At 37.2% G+C, this 12603-nt stretch overlaps 1 long non-coding RNA gene across 1 annotated transcript; it reads right to left on the bottom strand.

Moving 5' to 3' along the window:
* Positions 1-246: 246 nt before the first annotated feature.
* Positions 247-9056, bottom strand: LOC148296704 (uncharacterized). Its single transcript, XR_015833671.1, has 2 exons — positions 8776-9056; positions 247-1878 (listed from the first exon to the last, which is right to left on the bottom strand). It is a non-coding gene; the product is annotated as an uncharacterized LOC148296704 (long non-coding RNA).
* Between the last annotated feature and the right edge of the window lie 3547 nt (positions 9057-12603).

Consider the following 12603-nt stretch of genomic DNA (forward strand, 5'->3'; position numbering starts at 1 on the left):
CCCAAAGCTAAAGATTTAGACAGCAAAGGTGAAACTACCTTGTTCCAAACCAACTTAGTTTGAACCTTAAACTTAACAGCTCTTCTAGGGACTTTTGGCTCTGATATCAGGTACTGGCCCAGACTCTTAAGAGCAAAATTTTTCTCAATCAATTTTAAGCTTTCGAGCGGAAGGTAGTGTAGAGACGTAGAGAATAAACATAATTATTATGAGGAATTCAAACATACAAAGCCAAAACCAAGGATAATAATATATAGAAATTAAATACGATATCAAACGTAGTATCATTAATATTCAACAAACTTACATAGAAGCAGGGAAAGCAGTAGTGCTTAACAGAAGCTTCGCAGAAGCAGCACTTGAAAACACTCAAAAACACTCAAAAACACTCAAAACACAAAGTTTATTTTCTGCTTGAGAGGCGATCTTTTTTCTGTGCTTCGCAAAGGAGGAGAAGCCCTTCATTTAAAGCCTCCTGGCTGTTGATGTGTCAATTAGAGGCAGAAGATCACAAAGCAGCCTACAGTAGAGCGGCATCTTCACTTTAATGATTCTGTCCGAACGTTCACGCAAACGGCCAAAAAAGGAAAAAGGCAGACTCTTACAAAAGGCAAATAAAAACAGAGTAAAAGCAGGAACGTCTTGCTTTTACCAGAAAAACGTAAAAGTAAAAAGCTTTATCACAAATTACAGTAAACACAAATTGTCTTCTTATCAGACATAATATTACTTGGGCCCATCATAAAGATCCGAATGGAGATCTGGATGAAAGTGGTCAAACATGTCTTCATTAGCAAAAGGGTCCACCTCATCTTCAGGTTGAGTGGCGGAAGCTGATGCCATCGACTCGTCATGTAAATCCAGGATCTCGAGGACTTTCTTTTTCAAATCTTCTTTTGATGAAGAAGAGCCTGGCTGATCTATCAGCATCTGTAGCCTTTGCGAAACACTTAGACTGGCAGAAGAAGTGACCAAAGGCTGAGCAGCAACAGGATCAAATGAGGGAAAAATTGCTGGGGTAATCTTGATAGGAACTAAGTGGTCTCTTGTGAATTTGTCCCACCAACGAATTAAGATGCTTCGGACTAAGTTAGGAATATAGGTCCATTCTTCATCAATGTCTTCCGAGATGACATATTCCCATTTTAATATCCAAGGTAGCTCATACATTATCATGAACCACATGAACAAAGTCCTTTGATCAGGATGATTCTTATTCCATTTACAAAATTTCATTTGAAAAGACTCCTTAATTTCAGGAGGAAGGTATTCCATAGTAGGACCCCAGATAAGGAAAAGCTCTTGAACCAATTTGGGAGTTCTTTCAGAGCCCGAAGCTTAAATTGGATGAACCAAGTATGAGAATAGTTTTGATTTTGAAAACATAAGACATATTCCCATGCTTTTTTATAATCCCAGAAATTATATGAATATGGCCTAATTTCAGGATGGATAAATCTTTTAGCCCTTTCAGGGCTAGGACCCCATTCTTCGAAGGAAATAACATTTAGAATTTGGATTTTGGAAAAGGCTATTGTGTTGGTATTTTCACCTCTATGACGATGAACTATATTAACAGATTTAGTTTCAATTAGGAGAGTTTCATAGAATAGACGGGGCTTATTTAAGGGAGGAAGGTTATCCCTTAAATATTTTTCAGCTAGAAAATTCGGATGTTTGTCCAGATCATTCATTTCAATAATTGCTACAGACATATTCATATACTCACGGAATGGATTTTCAGCAATCTGCTTCTCCTTACCCTTATTATATGGAGAAGAAGTCATCAAGGGCTTTGGATCAGTCGGGGAAGACCTAGCAAGAGCTCCTGAAGAGCTCCTACTTGGAGTCATTTGTCCGGAACTCCTGGTTCGCACCCTGCAAAAATTCCCGAGTTAAGAAATCAGGGAGCGCATTAGTTTCACCTTTAATAAATTCAATATCAAAATCGAAAGCAGATAGTATTCCTTGCCATCTTGCGAAAATTTGTTTTGATGCTAAATTTTTTACATCTTTAAACAGAATGTCTTTTGCAGCCTTGCAATCCACTCTTATCAGGAATTTTTTATTTAAAAGATCACTCTCGAATTTAGAAACAGCATGGACTATGGCTAGCATTTCTTTCTTAACAGTAGAATAATTCTTTTGAGCCGGTTTCCAAACCCCAAAAGTGAATCTAACCAGTTGTTCTGAATTATTGACCTTCTGTTTTAGGATTCCTCCATACCCGATTTCTGAAGCATCTGTTTCTACTATTTTAAAGGCTTCGGGGTTGGCTAAGGCTAAGCAAGGAAGTTCTTTGACTTTAATTTTCAACCTTCTTACCGCTTTAGTGTGTTCTTCTGACCAGGGAGTTGGGTTCTTTTTCAACCTTTGGTATAACAATTTTGAATCTTGAGACAAATCTTTATAAAAATCTTTTATATAATTAAGACTTCCTAAGAACCTTTGTAACTGTTGCTTGTCCCTTATCTCATCAGGGAATTTTTCAGCAAAGGATATTGCTCGATCAATAGGAACTATCAGTCCCTTATTAATATTGTGTCCCAAAAAATGAATCTTTGAAGAAAATAATTTCATTTTCTTTGCCGAAACCACTAATCCTGCATGCTTCACAACTCTCAAAAAGATATTCAGATGTTTAAAGTGTTGTTCTAAAGAATTAGAATAAACCAAAACATCATCAATATAAACAATGGTGAAAGCTGTGTAAGGATTAAATATATCATTCATAATATTTTGAAACTCAGAGGGAGCATTTTTTAGACCAAACGGTAAAACATTCCATTCGTAATGTCCGAAGGGGACATTAAAGGCTGTTTTGTACCTGTCTTTTTCCGCAATTTGAATTTGCCAATATCCTGATTTCATATCAAATTTAGAAAAAATTACTGCCTTATTCAATCTATCCAAAAGGTCCTTTTTATTAGGAATTGGATATCTAACCCATTTTAAGGCTTTATTAAGAGGTTTGTAGTTTATCACCAATCTAGGTACCCCTCTTTCTAATTCTGCTGCGTTTTCTACATAGAAGGCAGAACAGCTCTAGGGAGATGAGCTTTTCCTAATTAACTTTTTCCCTAATAAATCTTGAATTTCAGATTTACAAATTTCCATTAGCCTAGCATTCATTTGAATTGGCCTAGCTTTGGTTGGGATTTTCTTTTCATCAAAATCAGGCTCATATGGCAATTCCACTATGTGTCTTTTCCTATTCCAAAAAGCATTGGGTATTTCGGCACAAACTTGATTTTCAAACATCTTTTGGACTTCTTCTACCTTTTCTTTTACCCTATTGTCTTGCAGTTGTTCCTCTATTCTTTTGTACTGCAATTCTTCTTTCAGGTGATATAGATAACTTTCTTTCTTCTTTATCTTTTCTTGAATTTCATTAATATACTTATGCTTGGGTGGTTGAGAGAACCTAAAGACTATAGGTTGACCCTCTACCTCAGTTCTTATTCCCTCTTCAGAAACAGAGAAAGGATAAAGCATATTAATGAAAGGGGTTCCTAATATCAGGGACTGGTTTAATCCTTTCACCAAGACAAAAGGGGTTTCAAAGCAAATTCCTTGATTAAGTACAGCAGCGTCAGATAATTTAAACTGAATCCCCATCCTTTAACTATTGACTGCTGTGTGTAGGACTTGGGTAGTTTTCTGAAAATACCTCGTTGGTACAACACCTTCATTTATACAATTAAGATCGGCTCCAGTGTCTATCAGCCCTTCAACAGTAAACTTGTAGGTTTTATTAATAACAATAGTTATCATTGCATACCATTTTTGTGATATTACCTTATCTATGCTATTAATGAATCTCATAGTATTAACTTGTTCTTCCTGTAGGGTTTCTCTTGTTACAGGTTCTATTTTCTCTTGAAATTCTTCCATTAGGTTTTCGAATTCTAATTGCTCAGATTTTTCTTCTGTATCTTTTTCTGAAAAAGGACGATAGAGTTCTAAAACTCTAACCCTATTTTTTAACTCTCTAAGTTCTTCTTTCACATCATGGACTTCGCACTGAAGGTCGTTGAGCGTAGGTTCCTTTTTATGAATTTTATCATTCATTCTGTTTACTATAGTCTTAAAACTATAGTTTTCAACTGGTTGTCTTACATTAGTTATGGCCGGTTGGGGATTATTTGGTCCGGTTCTAGCTAGCGAGATATAACTTTCCAAAGCTTCTCTCTTCTTTTCTGGATCTTCTATTTTATCAATTAAGTCTACTATTAGACTTTCTTCTTTTGTTAAGACACATATTCTCAGATCTTTAAATTGACAGGCGCACTCTTCCTCGCTACCTGAGCTAGTTTCAGTATCTGATTCAAACAATTCTTCATTTTCTAGTTGGGCTAGTTCGTCATCACTATCTTGTTCAGAACTAGATGAATTAAGCATTATTTGGCAAAGCTGTTGCTTAAGGTCTTCACTAATGCTTAGGTTACTGATTTTATCCTTCATTTTGCACTCAGATTTATAATGTCATACTTTTCCACACTTATAGCATGTAGGGACATCTCCTTTCTTTCCTTTACTAGCCTTTTTGCTAGTATCTCCTGTGTATTTCCTTTTTCTGAAAGTTCTATATGGCTTTTTAGGTTCAGACTTATATTTCTCGTATTTTTTAGTCTTACGCCCCCCAAATTTCTTTCCCTTCTTGTATGTTTTATGTGAATATGATTTTATTGGTTCAAAACCAAATTGTTCACAAAAGTCACCTAATTCCTTTTTTCCTAGGGCCTTTTGCTTATCAAGCTGTTTTCTTAGTTTCATATCTGTGCAAAGAGCTAATCCTTCTGCGCAGATTTCAGAGGACAATTCCCCATAGGTGTAAGACCCATAAGGAATGACACCACCATTTTTCTCTTTAATTCTATTCCTAACCTTTTCAGCGAATAGAAGTGGCAATCCTGAAAGAAATTTCTCTTTCCAAAAGTCAGCATTACAGTCTTGCCTAGTGAACACCTTGGAGTAAAACACGTCCTTATACCACCTAAAATGGGACAAGGTAGGACACTTAAGGTTCATTAAGAGTTCTCTAGACCTGTCGTGCTGTAATTCTGTAGTTCCTATAAAATGTAGAGTAATTGTGTAAATTAGTGAATTTACCGCATCTTCCTGGTAAATGTTTTCACTTTTGATTAATCCAGTTACTGGGTCTTGTTCATTCTGCTGACCAATAGCCACCTGGGCGTTCAGGATTTGGGCTCTAGCTGAGTCGCTTAGGTGGAAATCCCACCATCCTTTTAATTGACCTACAAAGCCTGCGATGATAGCTTCAGCCACCCTCTTATCTCCATTTCCTTTTATCTTAGAGGCTGTAGCGTACATCATCATATGTTTCATTGCATTAATGATCTGATATTCCGTTAGACCATCAATATTCCATTCTACTATGGAGCTTCCATCATACTGAGTGGAATTCCACATTCCATCTTCCTCAAACTGTCAATCTACTGGAGTGGGTCTGGGGTAGTAATTTCTTGTTTTAGCAGTTTGAGTGAATTTCTTTTCATTTGTTAACTTATTAATTTCAGGTCGTTCTTCCTTAAACATCGTTTCAAGGTCTTCTATTTCTCCTTCAGTGAGAACCGACACTTGAGGACCTTTTCCTTTATCTGACAATTTTACTTCTGATAATTTCTTTGCCAGGATATCAACAAAATTTTCATCTTCTGACAATGTTCTTCCCATCTTAAAGTTTTTATTATCTAAAGGGGGAGGTGGTTTGAAGAACACCTGACTACTCATTTCCTTGATCCTTTTAGTTTCTGAAGGACCGGGGTCGGATTTCTGCTCCTTTACAGAAACAGACGTTTCAATCCTAGTGACTTGCTTTCCTAGAGACTGCAGAAACAGGTTGGTGTAATTATTCTGCTGAATAACTGCGCCTATATCCTCTTTACTAGCTGTGCGAAAATTATTGGTGCTATCATCAAGGAAAGTGGTTTCTTTGTAGGGAGCCGCTATCATATCTTTCTGTTTAATTACCATCTCGGGTGGATGTACGGCTTTTACTGATTTCCCATCTTTGGAAGTGTAAGTCGAGAATGGGCTTCCTATCATCTCTATATGGCTCCTATTGACAGGACCCGCCCCGAATTTCTCGAAATCCGAGACGAATCCTGTAGAATTCCCGACATCACCCGATGTCAGGCCTACTCATTGAAACTATATCCTCTTTTCCCAAGAAGGATTAAGGGCACGAGAGTTCCTACCGAAATTTCGGCAGAGTCTCCCCTGTAAATCGAACATTTCCCAAATTTTCAACCTGCATAAAATTCACATTTTAATATCCCAACAGGCAGCATGCACAATTTAATCTCATGCGATTCATTAAATCGGCCCTCGGCCTTCAGATAACTCGAAACAAACCAACAATATTCTTAAGTCGAACAATATATAAACCAAACAACTAATGGTCTCAAATAACTTTATGAATACCACGGAAACCATTAAACTAGATTCAAATCCGACAATTACATCGAAAATCACATACGCAGAATCGATCAAACCTTTTAAACACAATCATATTTCGCGGCTGCGCCTGATGAGACCCCAGGCTGCCTACGTACCCTTGGACAAGGGATCAAGCCACACGTAGTTCTCATCTCAACGGTCACAACTCCGAAAATAAACAATCATTCACAACATAACCAACTATACATTTTAGATCCATCACAATTTCAAATTCGACAAAAACACAATGAACACATTCTCAAACTCTTTCTTTGTATCAGTTCAAATTCGTAACCATACCCTATTCAAGGCGTATGTACATCAAACACATTATCCAATTATTCCCCTTTTAACAGTTCAATCCCGCAACCATACCCTATCCAAGGCGTATGGCGCCAAACAACACTGCCCAAATCCAGGGCTTATACGTTCATACATGTGCAGGCTCACAAATCTCAAACCAGAATCGAAACCACATATACATATATGTAATATGTATAACAAGAAAAGAATAATTATATATATACATAAACACACCCACCTCTCACCATCATCATGTACCAGGGGAAAACAATCCAACAGGGGATTGTTGACTAGCTCACAATTATCAGCCCTCAAACGGACTATGTGGCAAGGGACGAGCTGTCCAACTGGGGGACTAACTCTCAGCCAGCACGTACGGACGAAGAATCAAGACCCGTACGCCTGTAAACAGTCCTACGCGCGCAGACTACCCAATTAAGGGTTCCATCATATCCAAACCATATCCACAATTTTTCCGGCATCCCAAAATTCCAGGATCCATGACCAATAAAGCCCACACGCCCGAAACCCGGCACGTGTGAATAGTATATCCAAAACATATCCATTTCCATGTATCCCAGTGTCCATATCCACTGTTTCCAAATATCATCATCCAAGGGGGGAGGTACGTATGATGGTGGAGTTTATAATCCTTATATAAATATTATAAAGTAATATCCCATTCCTTAATTCAATTTTCTCACAATACTTATTCATAGTATTGCAAATAAATTCTCAAACATATTCTATATCCATGGGGTATCTAGGGTAGTGCCAATAGCACTCTAACTAACATTCCAATCTCACATCTCTCCTCATCTCACAACCACATCCCAAGTACCCCACACATATTCAACAAACATAGCACTTTCTCGAGTATTGTATATATATATAACTCCAGATACTAGGATATGTCAAAACTCACATATATTACAAATACTTACAAAGATAATAAATTCAACCAATAAATATAAAATGAATTTCAATAAACCATTACATTCTTATGTAATACTTTCATTCACAAAATCACACCATTTATTTCCAATAATCATAACCGAGTCCCAAGACTCACTTTCACAACCCAACAAATCGAGTATCCCATACTCATCCATTTCATAATTTCAATTATCAAATATTATCCAAGGATCCCATAGGATATTATAAACAAGTTCATACTCCCAATATAATCCAAATAACTCAAATAACAATTAACACTCGTTTACAAGGTCATCCTAATACTTTTCGAAGTATGAAACTACCTCGGAAGACTCACGGTCAACCGAGAGTCAAACTTTCTAAATTTGGTCAACCGGGCCCGCGGGCCCCACGACCTCCATATTTCAATCCGAACATCCCTAAGGGTTCCACAAGGTTTAATAAACCTATCCTTCAAGTTTGGTCCGAATCCGACGGTCGGATCACTCACGATCGCACGATCGGACGATTAACGTAACGATTAACGTAAAACACAAACTTTAACTATTTAAATCGGAACATCCGGGGCTCCGATTCCCGATCCGCGAATTCCTACACGATCCTAGGAATATCTAAATCAACATATATTAATTTGGAAGTGATCCAACGGTTCTAACATATCGAACCCGGAATTCACACAATATGTAAAATCCGTTCGGGGTCCAAACGTTATCCGAATTGAGTTCCGTAAATTCCTACGCGCTCGTGACAACCAGGAGATCATTTTAGGATAAAAAATGTCTCTCTGCTACAGTGCCACACCAAACGCGCCGATAGCACGTGGGTGTCCAAAGCGATAACCACTCGCCGGAAAAACTTAACATCTTGTCTCCAAACTCCTAATCTAGGTAATACACCTAATTTGGAATCACTTTTCTTCTTGGGTGAAGGCCAGAAAATGGCCGGAAGTGGCCCAAAATGGTGGCCGAAACTGCCAGTTTTCTTCAATTCGAAATTTGAGTTATAAACTCTCAAAATTTCTGGAAACCTAACCAACAGGCAGCTAGAGCACGAAAAATAGTCCAAAAACCATACCTCACTCGTCCAATTTGGTGGAGAATTGAGGGAGAACGAGCGATCCAAAGTTTCTGAAATTTCCGGCCAAAAACAAGCTTTTTCCGGCGAACACCGGCAGTTCCAGCGGCTGCGAAGGGGTGTGGTAGCACGGGGGAGGCTGGCCGGTCAAATTGGGTCTGGTCCCGTGGCCAACCGTGGCCTGTGGCGGCGACGGTGGCCCTTGGAGGCCACCGGCTGAACTGAAAAAATGGAGGGGGAGGGGCTGGGTCGCACGGGAGGGAGAGAAGAGAGTGAGAGAGAGGAAGGAGAATCAGATTTTTAAAAATCTGATTTTTCCTCTATTACGACTTTGCCCCTCGAAGTATTTAGATCGTACTTTCCTCGTTATAACTCCGATCTGAGCCCACTACGTGTCTACGGACTCGTTTCGACGTGCTCTATGCACAGGTACAATCGAAAGTCCCAAATTCCTTCCCGAACTTAAAATGACCTTTTTGACCCTTTTTATATTAAATAATATTTTAAAATTTCAAAAACCTTAATTAATTCAAATCATTTTATTTTACTTCTTCTTTTTTTTTTTTTTTTTTTTTTTTTTTTTTAGGACCAGGATGTTACACCTATATTCAGGAATGTCATATTTCTGAGCACACCAATCTAACCACGTAAAAAAGAAACAATTGAATTTCTTTTCTTTCATAAAGGCGGTATGGGCTTTCCAGAGATGATTTTGCCTATGCTCCTGAAAGGCTGTTTCAAACCAGATTCTTTTATTAATGTTTTCAATACTCAGATAATTCCTTTTTATCTTTTCGTGTTCTATTTCAAAGGATTTTAACATATTTATTTCAAATTCTACATCCGAGAAGGAAGGCTCGGGTTGAGGTGGATTTATCCTAATTCCTGGGTTTGGAAGGGTTTGCTCAAACCTGTAGGCTGGCCTTTGTGTCTGTTCCTGGGTTCTCCTAAGTCCTGCCAAGATCATTCTGTCATGGTCTAGATCGTAAGCTATATCAGAGGAGGTGCTCGACCTATGGGGTTCTAGGTTGGATCTAGAGGGTGCTAGATCAATCCTAGAGGTACTCGACCTATGTGGTTCTAGGTTAGATCCAAAGGGCGCTAGATCAATCCTAGTTTTTCTAGCGTTGGAGAATTGTATTTCTACCTCTCCATCAGCGAATTGGGAGATCCGAGTAGGTTCTTGATTTTCAAGGGGCTTCTTTGGGACTATTTCATCCAAAATCCACTTTTCTGGTAGGGTTATATCACTCCACTTTATCATTTTTGGGACTGCTACGTTTGATTTTTCAAGGTTGGTTTGGAACAAGGTAGTTTCACCTTTGCTGTCTAAATCTTTAGCTTTGGGACAGACAGTGTTCATAACCTTATATGAAACCCTATAAATGATCGCTAGATTTTGGGATCCTGGGTCCATATCATAACCCTGAGTTTGAATATTCAATGTTAAAGCTTTTAAGACATTTACGTCGGAAAGTGCAACAGAAAAGTTTGGGAAACAGTTAAAGTATATCGGACCTTCCCCTAAGGTTGACTCAACTATTCCTAACAAGGAATCCGTGAACTTTCTATGTCTTCCATCTCTTACACAAAGCAAGATTGAACTGGGCAATCCTGTTCTGGTAAGTGGTTTCACCGCTACCTGCACCAATCCTATGTGCAAATAGTTATAATTTCTCTCCAGATGCTGGTCGATTTGACTCTGGGTGAATAGCTGAAAACTATCTTTTTTATCAATGACAGATATCGTTTTTTCAACAGTTTTTATTGCGTAATCAGATCTGAACTTGAAAGATCCTTTATAGTATATATCAGTGATGGGTACTCTGGGTATATCCCAGTTGCACAACTCCTTTTCTACGTCCCGCATGATTATTTCTTGAGAGTTTTTAACTCGTAGGGTTCTATGGCTAGGACTGTTACTAGAGCTTGCTTCTCCAGAAGAACGGATAGACAATATTCTCCTAAGGCTTGCCATTTTAAAATTCTGGATTTTATGCTTTCCTTCTGTTCTCCTCCTAATTCAAGGTTGCTAGTCCCTGCCTAGGTCTCTCAACGCCTTAGCTTAACGGGCAACGGCTAATGAGCCTATCTGACAGCTAGACAACTCGATGACTAGTGAGTAAAGGAAACTTGACAGAAAAACCAGAAGATTAAACCAACAACTTAGTTTGAACCTTAAACTTAACAGCTCTTCTAGGGACTTTTGGCTCTGATACCAGGTACTGGCCCAGACTCTTATATATATATTTATATATATATATTTAAAAGCCTTTTTAAATGTTTGCAATTCGTGTTGTTTAAGAAAAATTATAAAAAAATTATTGGTCATGATCATTGGAGGTTAGACCATTGAAACCCATCCCTTTTTTATTTATTTATAAATGTAGTCACCTTTTAAATGTTTTCAGTTCGTTAAAAAAATTATAAAAAATTACTACTCATGATCGTTGGAGGTTAGACCATTGAAACCCATCCTTTTTTTTCTTTTTTTTTTCTGTTAATGTGGTCAACTTTTTAAATGTTTTCAAGTGTTCTTTAAAAAAAATTATAAAAAATTCTTGGTCATGCAATATTATCTCTAAATAGTAGTTTAATTAAATTAAACAATACATAGTTATGGAATGTATGAGTGTTGTACCATAGTTTTTATCAAAATAATAAAATATGAAGGACCCTAAAATATAGCCCTACATGACTGGAGATGGAAATATTTAGCCTTGTACTATTCTTTAAAAAATTAATATTTTGGAGGGCTAAATTTTTAGCCCTGGACTACATTTAGCCTTATGACTGGAGATGGCCTCACTTGCTTTTAATCATGTAAGTTCTGTCATGCCTTTATTCATTTACACTAACCTTAGATCCCACATAGCTTCAATAGGCGAGATAGAAATTCTTCTCCAATGCAGTTCTTGAGCTCTCTTTCTAATGGGGTGAGATTTCTATATGAGTAGGGTAATTGACTGCTAGAGAAGGGACCTCTGTTTATATGCATTTACTTAAGTGTCTTGGCCATTAAGAAACACTTAAGTAATCCAGTTTGCATTAGAATTGGTTGTTTTAATCCATATGGAATTAGGAATTCTCAAGGATCTTATTTTCAATTCAAACACTCTTTTAACAAAAACTGCAGATAATGTTTAAGTCTATACTCCTAAATCAATGTAAACTGCCGAGTTCTTATGCCATTAGAAGATCAAAAACATGGTTAAGACAAGATATTATCTTACAAATCGTGCCACATGAATTTAGCCATACTACGTGGAATTTGATTTTCGGTCCCCACAAGTGACGAGGGAACTAAAAACCACCTACAACCATCGATTAACTTTTCTTTGTTCCTTTGAAACTTTTCAGATGCTTGGTTGTACTAGGAATAGCAATTTTCCCCGCGGGTAAGGGTCTTCGTGGGGATTCAACCCTAATGGGTCGGGTATGGGGAATTTTTTTGGGTATGGTGTTCGGGGAGGGGCGGGGATGGTATTTTAATCCCCAACCTGAACGCTCCCTGTTTAGAATATATATTAATTTTTTGATGAGGTATATATATATATATATATATATATATATATTGCCATATATAAATATGCTATTAAAGTGATTGTACCGACTAAGTTTTATATTTTATATTATTATATTATATACTTATATAATTTATACAAATCATATGCCACACTACATATTTATTTAGTTAACTTCCAATATATATATAAACATTCTTATATTGTCTTATAAGTATATATTATATATATTTATTATCTTGAATTAGTTTTTTTTTTTTTTTTCAACAAAGTAGTTATATATTGATTTTTTCTTCCGTAATGG

The sequence above is a fragment of the Prunus avium genome, chromosome 2 (genome assembly GCF_965620075.1).
Source record: "Prunus avium chromosome 2, drPruAviu1.hap1.1, whole genome shotgun sequence".
Taxonomy (NCBI): Eukaryota; Viridiplantae; Streptophyta; class Magnoliopsida; order Rosales; family Rosaceae; genus Prunus; species Prunus avium.